Source organism: Triplophysa dalaica, chromosome 17, assembly GCF_015846415.1.
Source record: "Triplophysa dalaica isolate WHDGS20190420 chromosome 17, ASM1584641v1, whole genome shotgun sequence".
NCBI classification, from domain to species: Eukaryota; Metazoa; Chordata; class Actinopteri; order Cypriniformes; family Nemacheilidae; genus Triplophysa; species Triplophysa dalaica.
Window position 1 is genome coordinate 684,865 of NC_079558.1, and position 11,445 is coordinate 696,309.

Below are 11,445 nucleotides of genomic sequence, written 5' to 3' on the forward strand. Positions count from 1 at the left end.
ATTATTTTCGAAAAGAACTTTCCGAAACCTGTACGATCGCCGGGGGAGTGTATTGAGCACAGAAATACTACATAATATGCCCAACTCGTTTTTTGACAAGTTGACCATGTTAAACATGAGAAGACAGCACGTTTAACATCGTAAAGTAGTCAGAATGCATGACACATCGTTGCAGCGCCCCTTTAAATGAATCATGTTGAGTTTGTGCGGCCATCACAGAATGTTTATCTATTTTTTATTGTGCATGAGCCTCTTGACTGTGAACTTTATTTTAACATTTCTCTCGTGAAATACTGTAACTCACTCAGGGCAGGACTAAATTTAAAATAAACCTTCATTTTCAAAATTCCTCTTATTTTCCCCAAATGTTCAGCTTTTTACAGATTCTGCAAGGGGTGTGTATACTGCATTGTATCTTTAAATATACATTACTTTACTGTATACATCTCTATCAATATTTGTCTGTCAATGCCTCTATAATTTTCAATATCTCTTCTATCTCTCTATATCAATATCTGTATATACAGCATGTCCATCTATCTAAAACACTTTTTGCTGCCTTCAATTTCAAAATAGTAAGTTTCAGTGTCTTATGAAGCCAATTCAAATTTTTGAACACTACACCACCTTTTGAAATAAAACACAACATGACATTGATAACCAAATCAAAATGGTAAACTAATATCTTTAAGATCTAGTCATGTATGTAAGATAAAGACAGAACAAATAAATAACATCTGAAACCAGACCGGTGTTTACATATTGCAAAGTGGTCTATATTAATATCTATGAATATTCTAATTTTAGGTCTCTCCATTTCTATATTTGTCATTGTGTCTCATTCTCATTGTTACACAGGAGGTCATTTGGTATGAGCCAGATTTTCACAGAGCTGCCATCACAGAACTTCTTCCATGTTGCATTACCATGCAGAAATCCCATCCACGTTTTCTTTATAACCCCTAAAGCTCCCCCTGGGTAGGTCACTTTGAGTCTTTGAGGAGGCCGTCCTTTATAAAGGATGCGTTGGTTGAGGAGATAAATGCAGTATGAGGCTCTAGGCCATAAGAGCACATTCCTTCACCTGTTAATCATGACCATTAATCACGCTGCCTGCTTCTCTCTTTCCCATAGGCCACACAACACCCGGGTCAGGGGACGGGGTCGGCAGCTCGCTATAGGCATGCGGGTTGATGTCGATGATACTCTTCAAGATACATTGAGGTTTTAACACGGTGTCATAGTGCTGAGAGCGAGACACTGAATGGAAACCCTCTATCTTCAAGTCAAGGGATACTATTGATATGCAATTATAAAGGAGTATTTGTAAAGGAAGTTTAATCCAGAAGTTACACAGACGGCTCTAATGTGAAGCTCTCTAAAAAAATCGATTGCTATACATAAGGTACTTTATTTTAAATGATCAGTGTTACGTTTTAAGCTTGCATCCTGCAGTTTATTAAGGTTATGACTTTTATAGGGTTATCATTTATTTTAGATTATGGGTCACGTTATTCAAAACAATGGATTTTTATCCTTAAGCCATTGATCAAAGTGGATAGGTTATATTTTCATAATGTACTATCACGATCACATCAACTTGATCATAAATCTGATGCGACACCAGACTGCATCCCAATAAATGTGACAAATGCGATGTTTTCAAGCATCGCCATTTCTTTTCCACGTGTGTGTGTTATCTTACCTTCTTGAAGTAAATCAATCTGAATGATCGGACTTACAAGACCAGTGCACATGGATGCCACTACATATGTCATAATTAGCATTTTTTTTTAAAGTACTGACTTTAAGAGTAGGTCTGTGACGTTAAAACTCACTTTCCCACCATGAAAATGATAAACATACGGATAAAGCATCTATTTTGCATCAAAAATAAAATAAAGTTTCCTCTTTGTAAGTGAAAAACCAAAATGAAAACACCCAACGAGTCCATCTTTCCGAAACAAAAGCACATCGTGTTGTAATTATGTTTTATGCACTTGCAAAACGTTCTCTACACGCATTGAACGCCCGTCTTTTTTCTTTCAAGTAGTTAAGACAATCCTGAAAATCTGTCAAAAATGAAGTGTGAAAATGCTCAACTTGTCTAGAGCGTCTTTCGTTCCAATAATGAAATATGTCTGACAAATGCTAATACATAAAAACACTGCAAAACATACATTTTAGTGTATCAAAATTAAAGGGATAAGTCGCTCAAATTGAAAATTCTGCCATCATTGCCTCTACGTCAAGTTATTCCAAACCAGGGGTGCGTTTCTCAAAAGCACCGTTAGCCAACTACAGTCGGAAGTTCCGTTGTTCCAGCATAGTTCAACGATTTAAGTGTTTCCCAAAAACCATCCTCGAACGATCAATCGCAAGCAGCATCGCAAAGTAGCGTGGTTGACACTACAGGTCTAGAGCTGTGGTTAGAAGCATCGTTCCTTGTTATAATGACATCTAGCCTTAAGTGCATCAAGTTTTTGATCAAAATAAGGAAGGAACATGCAGTGCAGTCCATATCCATCACTTGAAATACATAAAATTTAATTTGACATCTTTTGGTTTTTAAAGGAAATAGATACTGTTTTCTAAAAGTGCGCATGATCCCGGTGCTCTAGGACCCTGGGGAATCTCTTGGTGGAATGACGGACACTTATATATAAATCAAATAACATGAAATGAAACAACGGATAACAAAATAGGATAACAAAAGTAGTCCTTAAATGCAACACATGGTATTTACAGCAAGAATTTGACATTAATTCGATCCAAACGTATTTATTATTGTACGTCATTACTCATTCACCTGCGTTGCTTCATCATATTCCTGTACCAACTTGTTTCTAACAATCGTCCTCTGACAGAGTTACTACGGCTTCGGGAAACAGTCGTAACTACAGCGTTAATTTCCCCAACGATGCATCGTACTATTGTGGTTACCCAGCGAGTTATGTCCCAGTATGACTCTGCAGAATACAACAGCAGATATTTTGAAGAGTGCTGGTTACCAAACAAGACTCCCCCCGCCATGGTATTTGATTGCTTGAACATAAACCACAGAAGCATTTTTCAAACTATCTGCTTTTGTGTTTAACGGAGGAAAAAGTCAAGAATTGAATGATATGATGTAAATAAATGTCAGAATTCTTATCACTTTAAAAACAGACAAAGCACATCCTTATGCACAGAAAAAAAATCAACCGCTCTATACGTGATGAATCGCATCTTATATCCGTGTTGTAAGTTTGCATTGAGAAACGTAATTTAACCTGTTTGTCATCTGACTAACTTACATAACATCTCCAGTCCGAGCCGAGCATGAGTCTCTGTTAAAACACAGTCAATGTTCTTTCCATCAATGTTCTACTTATGGAAAACAACAAGGAGATCTTTAGTGCCTCGAGCTATTTGTGTTTACAGCTATAGACAGACCTGCATTAACAATTCATATCCGCTTGTGTTGTTACAGACGGTGATAGAGAGACAGATACTCCTTCTGAAAGAAAATGAAAGTTCAATCCTCAGAAGTTTCACACAAGCCTGTGTTTTTCTTTAATTATCTTAAGATGCCCTTTTCCCATCACGCCCGATGCTGAAAAAAACTAATCTTTGCATTATTTATCTTTAGCACAAACACAAATGCTCTTTACATATTAACACGATGAAGAACGGCTAACAATGATTTATGGTTTTGTGTGGAGGGGTAATCCTACAGCCAACAAGGAAACGAAATATATGTCTTCACAAAAATCTAATAACGCAGAAAGGTTTGTAAAAAGAATATTTTTTTTTGAAAGCTAAATGTATTTAGTATACATATTGATATTAATATTTGCTATAAAATGGCTTAAAGTGGTTATTTTTTATTTTGAAAGGAAACATGTTTTCAACTAAACCCAAGATGTAAAAAACAAAGCAAAACACTTGAAAGAATAACAGCTTGAAGAAAATAAAAATGATACTGTACAATTGATTTATACACAACAATACAGCTAGAAAATTCACAGATGCTTTTAAATAAATCATACCTCAAAACTCTCATACAATTTGGGAGTGCAAAAGCACTTAAAGGCACAGTTCACACAAAAATGAGAATAATCTCATAATTTACTCACCCTCATGACACTACAAACCTGCACGTTCTTCTGCAGAACACAAAAGAAGATATTTGGAAGAATGATAGTCACCAAACAAATTTTAACTTTCATGACTTTCATTGTATGGACACAAAGCCACTGAGACATTTCTCATAATATCTTCTTTGTGTTTCACAAAATAAAAAGACATGTACAGGTTTAGAACGGTGTAAAGTTGAACAAATGATGAAATTTTTAGGTGAACTATCCCCTTCCTATTTATCCGACATTGAAAACAACTGGACAAACATGTACAGGATGGGTCAACAACATTAGGGTCTACTTTGCTTGAGGAGAAACAATGTACATGTTTGTGTACATTCAGTTAAAGATCAATATTTTTCAGTATTATGAAACACAAATTAAAACACATTGTGGCTAATTGTAAATAAACACAGCTATATCTTGAATACTCCTAACATAATCCAGCCCTAGTATTTTGTGTGTATATGTGTTAGAGAAAAGTCATAACCCATTCAGCACACATCCATTTGCTGCAAGGCATAACAACCCGATGAGCAGATAACAGAATAAAACATCAGAATCCAGAAAGCCTCATTCATTATATCTCATAAACGCACAATCATACAAATGATTCCACGGTATCTTGCTGCACCGATCAAGATGCTATTTAATTGAAACAGACGTCAGCTCTTATCTATAGCCTTGGGTGTTTTCAAGCCTTCCGCGGAAAAAACATATTTATAACTTAGATCACAAAATTCATAAATCACAGTCTGAGATGCCTGTGTATTTATGATATCAGTTCAGCATTAAATACAGTGAGATGGTGGTAATGATGTAACAGACAGCTGCTATAACAGCTTTGAATAAAATCTGAGGTTCCTCATGTGGCTGAAATTAAAAAACATTTTAACAAACGGTCCAATTAAACTATAATTTGATCGAGTAAACAGTGTTAATTTATGCTTTATTAGAGTGTTTAAAAAAAAAGGAAGACTGTGGTTATGTTCAGAATGTAAAACACGCTTGCTTAAGTGCATTGCGTTGTGGGATACAGTACAACACACACCTGCATACTACTCAATTGGGCAAATGTATTAAGTTGACTGGGGTTTCCCATAAAGATTATATCATTTAGGGATGAGACAATTTACCGTGAGTCGGTTGAAAATTGATTATAATACGTGACAATTCAAGTCGGTTGAGATGTTAAATTAATCGAAAGCTATCTTGGTAAACGTGGATATGCTGACAAAGTCTTCATTTAAAATTAAATTAAAAAATGAATAATACAAAAGTATCTTTATTTGATTTGAAATTTGTTTTGAAATCGTTATTTTACATAAAATGTATTTTTATTTTTAAAAGAAATCTGCAGCATTTTTAAAATAATAAAAGGGCACTTGTTCATTTCTAATATCTCAACTCATTTTGTAAATAATATTAAATAGTTAATAAAAAAACTTTTATTTTAATAAATGTATATTCATATTCATTTATAATAGTAGTTGTATTAAAAAACAACTTTTTGTAAGTTAATGTTATTTAATAAACAATTTCTTGAATGGGTCGTGTAACTTTTTATCGCATTTAAGTTTAGCCAAGTTATGGTTCTACATGGTGGTAAATCAAAATAACACTGGTTTGACATACTTTTAACTTGCTTACTAATGTCATTTACTTGTTATTTATTTTGTTGTTGTCAGAAATAATCTCCTCTATTCTTTATGGATGTGTAATGAAAGTTAAGATCGGGCCACAAAAGCGCGCATGCACAGTAACATGTGTTAATGCTATTGCTTTGAAACCATCTATACATTATTATGTAAATAAGTATGCGTGGCTAAACTGCTTCCATAATATACTAATCTGAAGAACAAAGTATTGAGATGGTAAAACAGCACCACCACAGGCTACCAGCAAAACTGCACTTCAGGTTTAAAACACAAACTTTAATGAACAGTCTTCATCCTCACCATGCACTTTAATATATTTTTTTATAAATTACTGATAAAACCAACATTTTCTTCAAAGAGTATATCACTCACATCAGCTGAACAGCACTTCTAATATCCAATCAGGTTTTAGCTTTTAGCTTTCATTATCTGCCCCAATAACGCTCAAAAAGTAATTTCGGCTAAAACCCTGCGACCAGAGACATTTGGTAATTTGATGCCGTTCCGAGCCGGTTCTCATAAACATTAGAGTCATCAGTAAGAGCTTAATGAATGTCTAATGGTCCAGTACGGAGAATAGATGGACATCACTATCAGAAATGAGCCGTTCAGCCGCAAATATAAACAGACTCTGAATTTGCATTTGCAGTCGACATGAAATCCAAACTGACCCCATGTACTTTCTATCTTACGTTTCATTGGTTCATGTTTACTTAAAATAAATATTTGCATGTCTCACGGCTGCATTTTTGTGTAACACCCACTTATTTTATGGCAGATACCTTTATCCAAAGACAACGCAATGCATTCAAATGTATACTGTATGTATGAATCAAACCTGTGACCTTCAAACACAACTATCCGTTTAGCTTAATTGGTAAATCATAAATAATTTTAACTTTACCTTTAAAATTTGTGCAATGTTATTTTTAAGTTACAAATAATGTGGTTCGAAATCAACTAGGCTCCCTAATCTGAAAAGATGCAAAGATATTAATAATAACAAGATGGTCACTGCCATTGAAATAAATGGGGAGGAACACAACGCACAATATGGCCGCCCCACCGAAGCTTTGCACATGCTTAGTATCTAAAGCAACACGAAAAAATATTTTTAAGCACACTTTTATCATAGCAGACAAACGTGTTGGTACAGTTTACATCCTTTTCAAATGTGTGGTTAAATAAGGATTTTAGCCAGCGATTGTAGAAATATTGTAATATCTGCCCAGAGGCGCGTTGAAAAGATGGCCGCCGAGTGGCACGACTTCCCTAAACGGACTTTGGAAGATATTTACAGTATAATAGTTTAGCTTACATTATTTCATGTTGAAATAATGTTGATTCTCTGGTTGTGAATTAAATTTCATGTTGACTTTAAACATAGTCTGGAAAGACGCCAGAGGATAGTGTAGCTTTCTCTTTCTGTTTTCTGCAGTTGAAACGGCACCAGCTGTGATATCGTGGCCCTGATGCCAGTGGCGCTTTAATCAACACGAGTGATTCATGACCCTATAGCTTACAAACACAATAGCTCGGGTCAGAATGCACACAAACAGGCCTGATCATTAGCATCATTTACGTCTCAAGGCATTTTAAACCACTCTAGCAACTTACAAAGCAAAAAACACACAGATTGATAGAAAAACTATTTTTCTTCCTTTTCCGTTCTTGTATTCAGACAGCTCACATCACTGTCTGGCGCATCTCTTTCTTTACTCAGACTGAAACAATCGCCGGCCTTTCGCCTTTCTTTTGAAGACATTTTGGCTTCCAAAGTGCAGATGATGGCGTCAACACCAAAGAAGCGAGGAAAGACTCTGACAAGTTCCAAACTACTGTATTTTCCTTTGTGACATGCGGCAGCGTTTCAAACCACTGATATCCGGGTTTGTTTACAGAGCTATGTTTATGGCTGTGTTATAGGGTGCGATTGAAAACCAATGCATTTTAAATGCTGTGTCAGGTTTCTTATCAGCTCTGGGGAGGCAGCTAGAACGAGTGTTGCATTCGATGAAACGCTGCTCACAGTGGATGTAGCCGGACGGACACCTAACTACTGATATGTGTTCGGTATATTCTAGAAGTGTATTTTGGGTCAAAACTGTCTGTTACAAAATCTCCCTTTTTAAACCCCTGCCCCCGTTTAGAGCTCTGTCTATCTATCCATCTATCTATCTATCTGTCTGTCTGTCTGTCTGTCTGTCTGTCTGTCTGTCTGTCTGTCTATCTATCTATCTATCTATCTATCTATCTATCTATCTATCAACATCTATATCTTCCTGAACATCCATCTGTCTGTCTATATCTATCTACGTCTGTCTATATCTACATCTGTTTTTATCTGTCTGCATCTACTTCTGCCTGTTTCTACATATGTTTATATCTGTCTATATCTACTTCTGTCTATGTAAGGGATAACGTACAGGCAGCCGGTTGTTTCCGCAGAAATAAGCCCCGACTGTGTGATCCGGACCCGACGCGGAGCGTAATTAAATGTAAATATAAATCTAAATTTACATTTCATTTTATATAATATTAAACTGCACCTGTCAAAATTATTCGCAGCATCCGGGTTGCTGGTTGTTATTCGCTTCGAGCGGTTGTTATCTAAGAATAACCACCTTTGGAATGTCCCAACTGGCCAATCAGAATTATGTATTCAAGAGTGCCATGTAATAAATCTCTATATCTACATCTGTCTTTATCTCTCGATATCGATGTCTATATATATCTACCTGTCTGTCTACCCGTCTGTCTACCTGTCTGTCTATCTACACCTACATACCTACATACCTAACTACCTACCTATCTAACCAGATCTACATTTCCATCCATCCATATCTGCATCTAAATTTATATCTATCTTTATATCTATCTACATCTGTATACATATATCCATCCATCCATCAATCACAGTATAGTATAAACACTATAACAGGCAAAAAATGACATTACAGAGAAAAGCTCAAGTCAAACTCTCTATTTCATCTTATTGCTGAGAAACAACCAGCACAACTCATACGGGCAGATATATATTTTTAATCATGTAAACATGTATATGTATTTATCTTCCAAGCTACCATACAGTGCATTATTATGCATTAATTCACGTCTGTGGTGGTTTCAAAGTCCACCAGTCTTGGAATGCAAATGTGCTCTAGTCACAACTAACTGGATTACTGAGATATTCTGTATATAAATAGCGATTCTCATTAACACACATGCAAACACCCTCTGTTTAGCCTATTTAAACTGCAACAAGCAGTCATTCACACGCACTCACACACACACACACACACGTTAGACATGAGTGACATACTGTAACTTTCCCACCCAGCTGATCTAATTGCACAACCCATCACATGCGAGACAACACTGTGCGCTGCCCTTCCCACCAAATTATCCAACATCGGTCTTTCACTTCGTCTCAACTCCATGTTTCCTTCTGTGCTTTCATATCTATATTCTTCACTAACTTTCCTCTGGAATCAGTCACAGCATCCAGGAATCAGAATCCCGATCCATCCATAAATATTCATTGCTTTACCAAAATGGAGAGCTTCGCACATAAAGGAAGGGAATTCTCTCTTACCTCCTTTTAAAGATTCCTCTTTTCGGTATGGTGCAATCCCGATGCTTCGACAGTCACACAAGACCCAGGTGGTGAGCGAGGCAATAGAGATACACAGAGAGAAACGGAGAGAGATGCTGTGAGTTATAGATGAGGATTCTTCTGTGCAGTATATGGAGTGTGAATCATCTGGCATGAATCAAACATAGTCAGAGAGCGAGAGAGAGACAGAGAGAGAGAGAGAGAGAGAGAGAGAGAGAGAGGTAGAAGATGAACAGAAAGGAAATTAACTGTGGTGAGAGAGCAGACGGCCGAGTCACCAAAGGTAACAAGCACTCTCTCGCTTTCTCACTTTTTCTTTATGGGACCAGGCGTGTGCAATTGTTCAATCAGACGGACTTGTGACAGAGGCTAATGGTTGTGTATCGAACTAACCAATCGATGACAAATATCACAGATACATTTTTCTACCGCTGCACTGCTGGAGAGACTTTAACCACACTTACAGGACAGTTACTGCATAACATACAAGACAATAGACAATCAGTGCTTATTCACTGTGTAAATATCCTCATTTTCTCCAATGTCGTAGTTTGGAAGTGTTTCGATTTGTGCAGATCAGTGACTTTAGATGTCACACTCACCCTAAGTACAACTCTTTTTTCTTTATTTATTTCCCCAACAGAAAAACTAAATGTTCAAAAACTGAACTGGAGATCAACGAAGGACAGTCTATAAAAGTGCATTTGATTATTGTTCGGCACACTGAGTTCTTCTGTATGCTACACTGATCCTTGTTGTAGAAATAACATTTTGTCCTGCTACACTGATGGAAAAACAACAACATTCTGAAAACAGCTGAGCTCCAATCCAATTTTTCAAAAGTGAACCGCCGTCAATAGCAACTTTTAGCAAGTTACTTTTTAAATATTATCTGTACTGAAGATGTTTCAAATGAAAAACTAACGGGCGATTCACATTTTGCGTATAAAACCATGTGGAAAACGGCTTTCTCATGCGTTGCATGTGCAGTATTCTGAAAAGTTAAAAGATTTTCATCACGATGTGGCGCCAGCGGGAAAAACGGGATCGTTGCACCGCATGCGCATCACGCTGCTCCCTATTTGCGCGTGCCTACCGCGTGTCTATCAAATCAAGTATTATTGTCTGAATGATGGTAGAGTGAGGTTGTATCAAATAGTGTTACAAAAAAACTGCCCTGTTTTTAAATGATGTTTCTCATGAGTTCATATCAAGGCTGTTCACTCTTAAAGGTACAGTGCACCCTAAAAATGAAGCATTGTCAAAATTATCTTGCGTTGTTCCCAAACCCAAATATTTTTTTTTGGAATGGAGGACCAGAGCCGTGAGACAACGAGCCGGTCCCGCATAACTCACGGAGGAGACGAGAGAGGACCGGGTCTGGACATATGTTAAGTTTGCGTTAGTGTTCTTGGAGCCGGCAGTTGACCGTGAGGTGGCTGCCGGCCTTTTACTCAGTGTTGACAAACATTGTTTGTTTATTTTGATTTAAAGTTTGTTTAACGTTCGCCGGTTCCCGCCTCCTTCCTTCACTACTTTGAACTGTATGACCTAGAACTAATTACTTATCCAACAAGCTAAACAACCTCTACTAATCATTTTGTTGTATAATGCCAATTTACTGGTAACACCGCAACAAACTGGAAAACTAAAACTAAAACACGTTTTTATATAAATGCATTATATGTGAAATCTTAAAGGTAAAACAAACAGAAACCAGCACATTTTCAGTTGTCATGGCAGCTTTTGGGAATGTGAGAGACAGCAGAGTCTGTAAACCTCTAATGAAAATGATTTCATCTTCTAGTAAACAGTTGTTCTGTGGTCTCGGTGGATCTGCTACATCAAATTCCATTTATCAATAAATTATTCTACAGTCTCTTATCCAGGGACACCGGTGCACCCACAAACCAAGCCTGTTGTGTTATGAAGGCATTATTTTTGGTACTTTATGATATGAATTGCTGTATACATGCATGGGAGCTTCTTACGAAACAACCTGTAAGTCGGGTCTCCTGCGGGACAAACTGTGATACAATAAATCCACGGG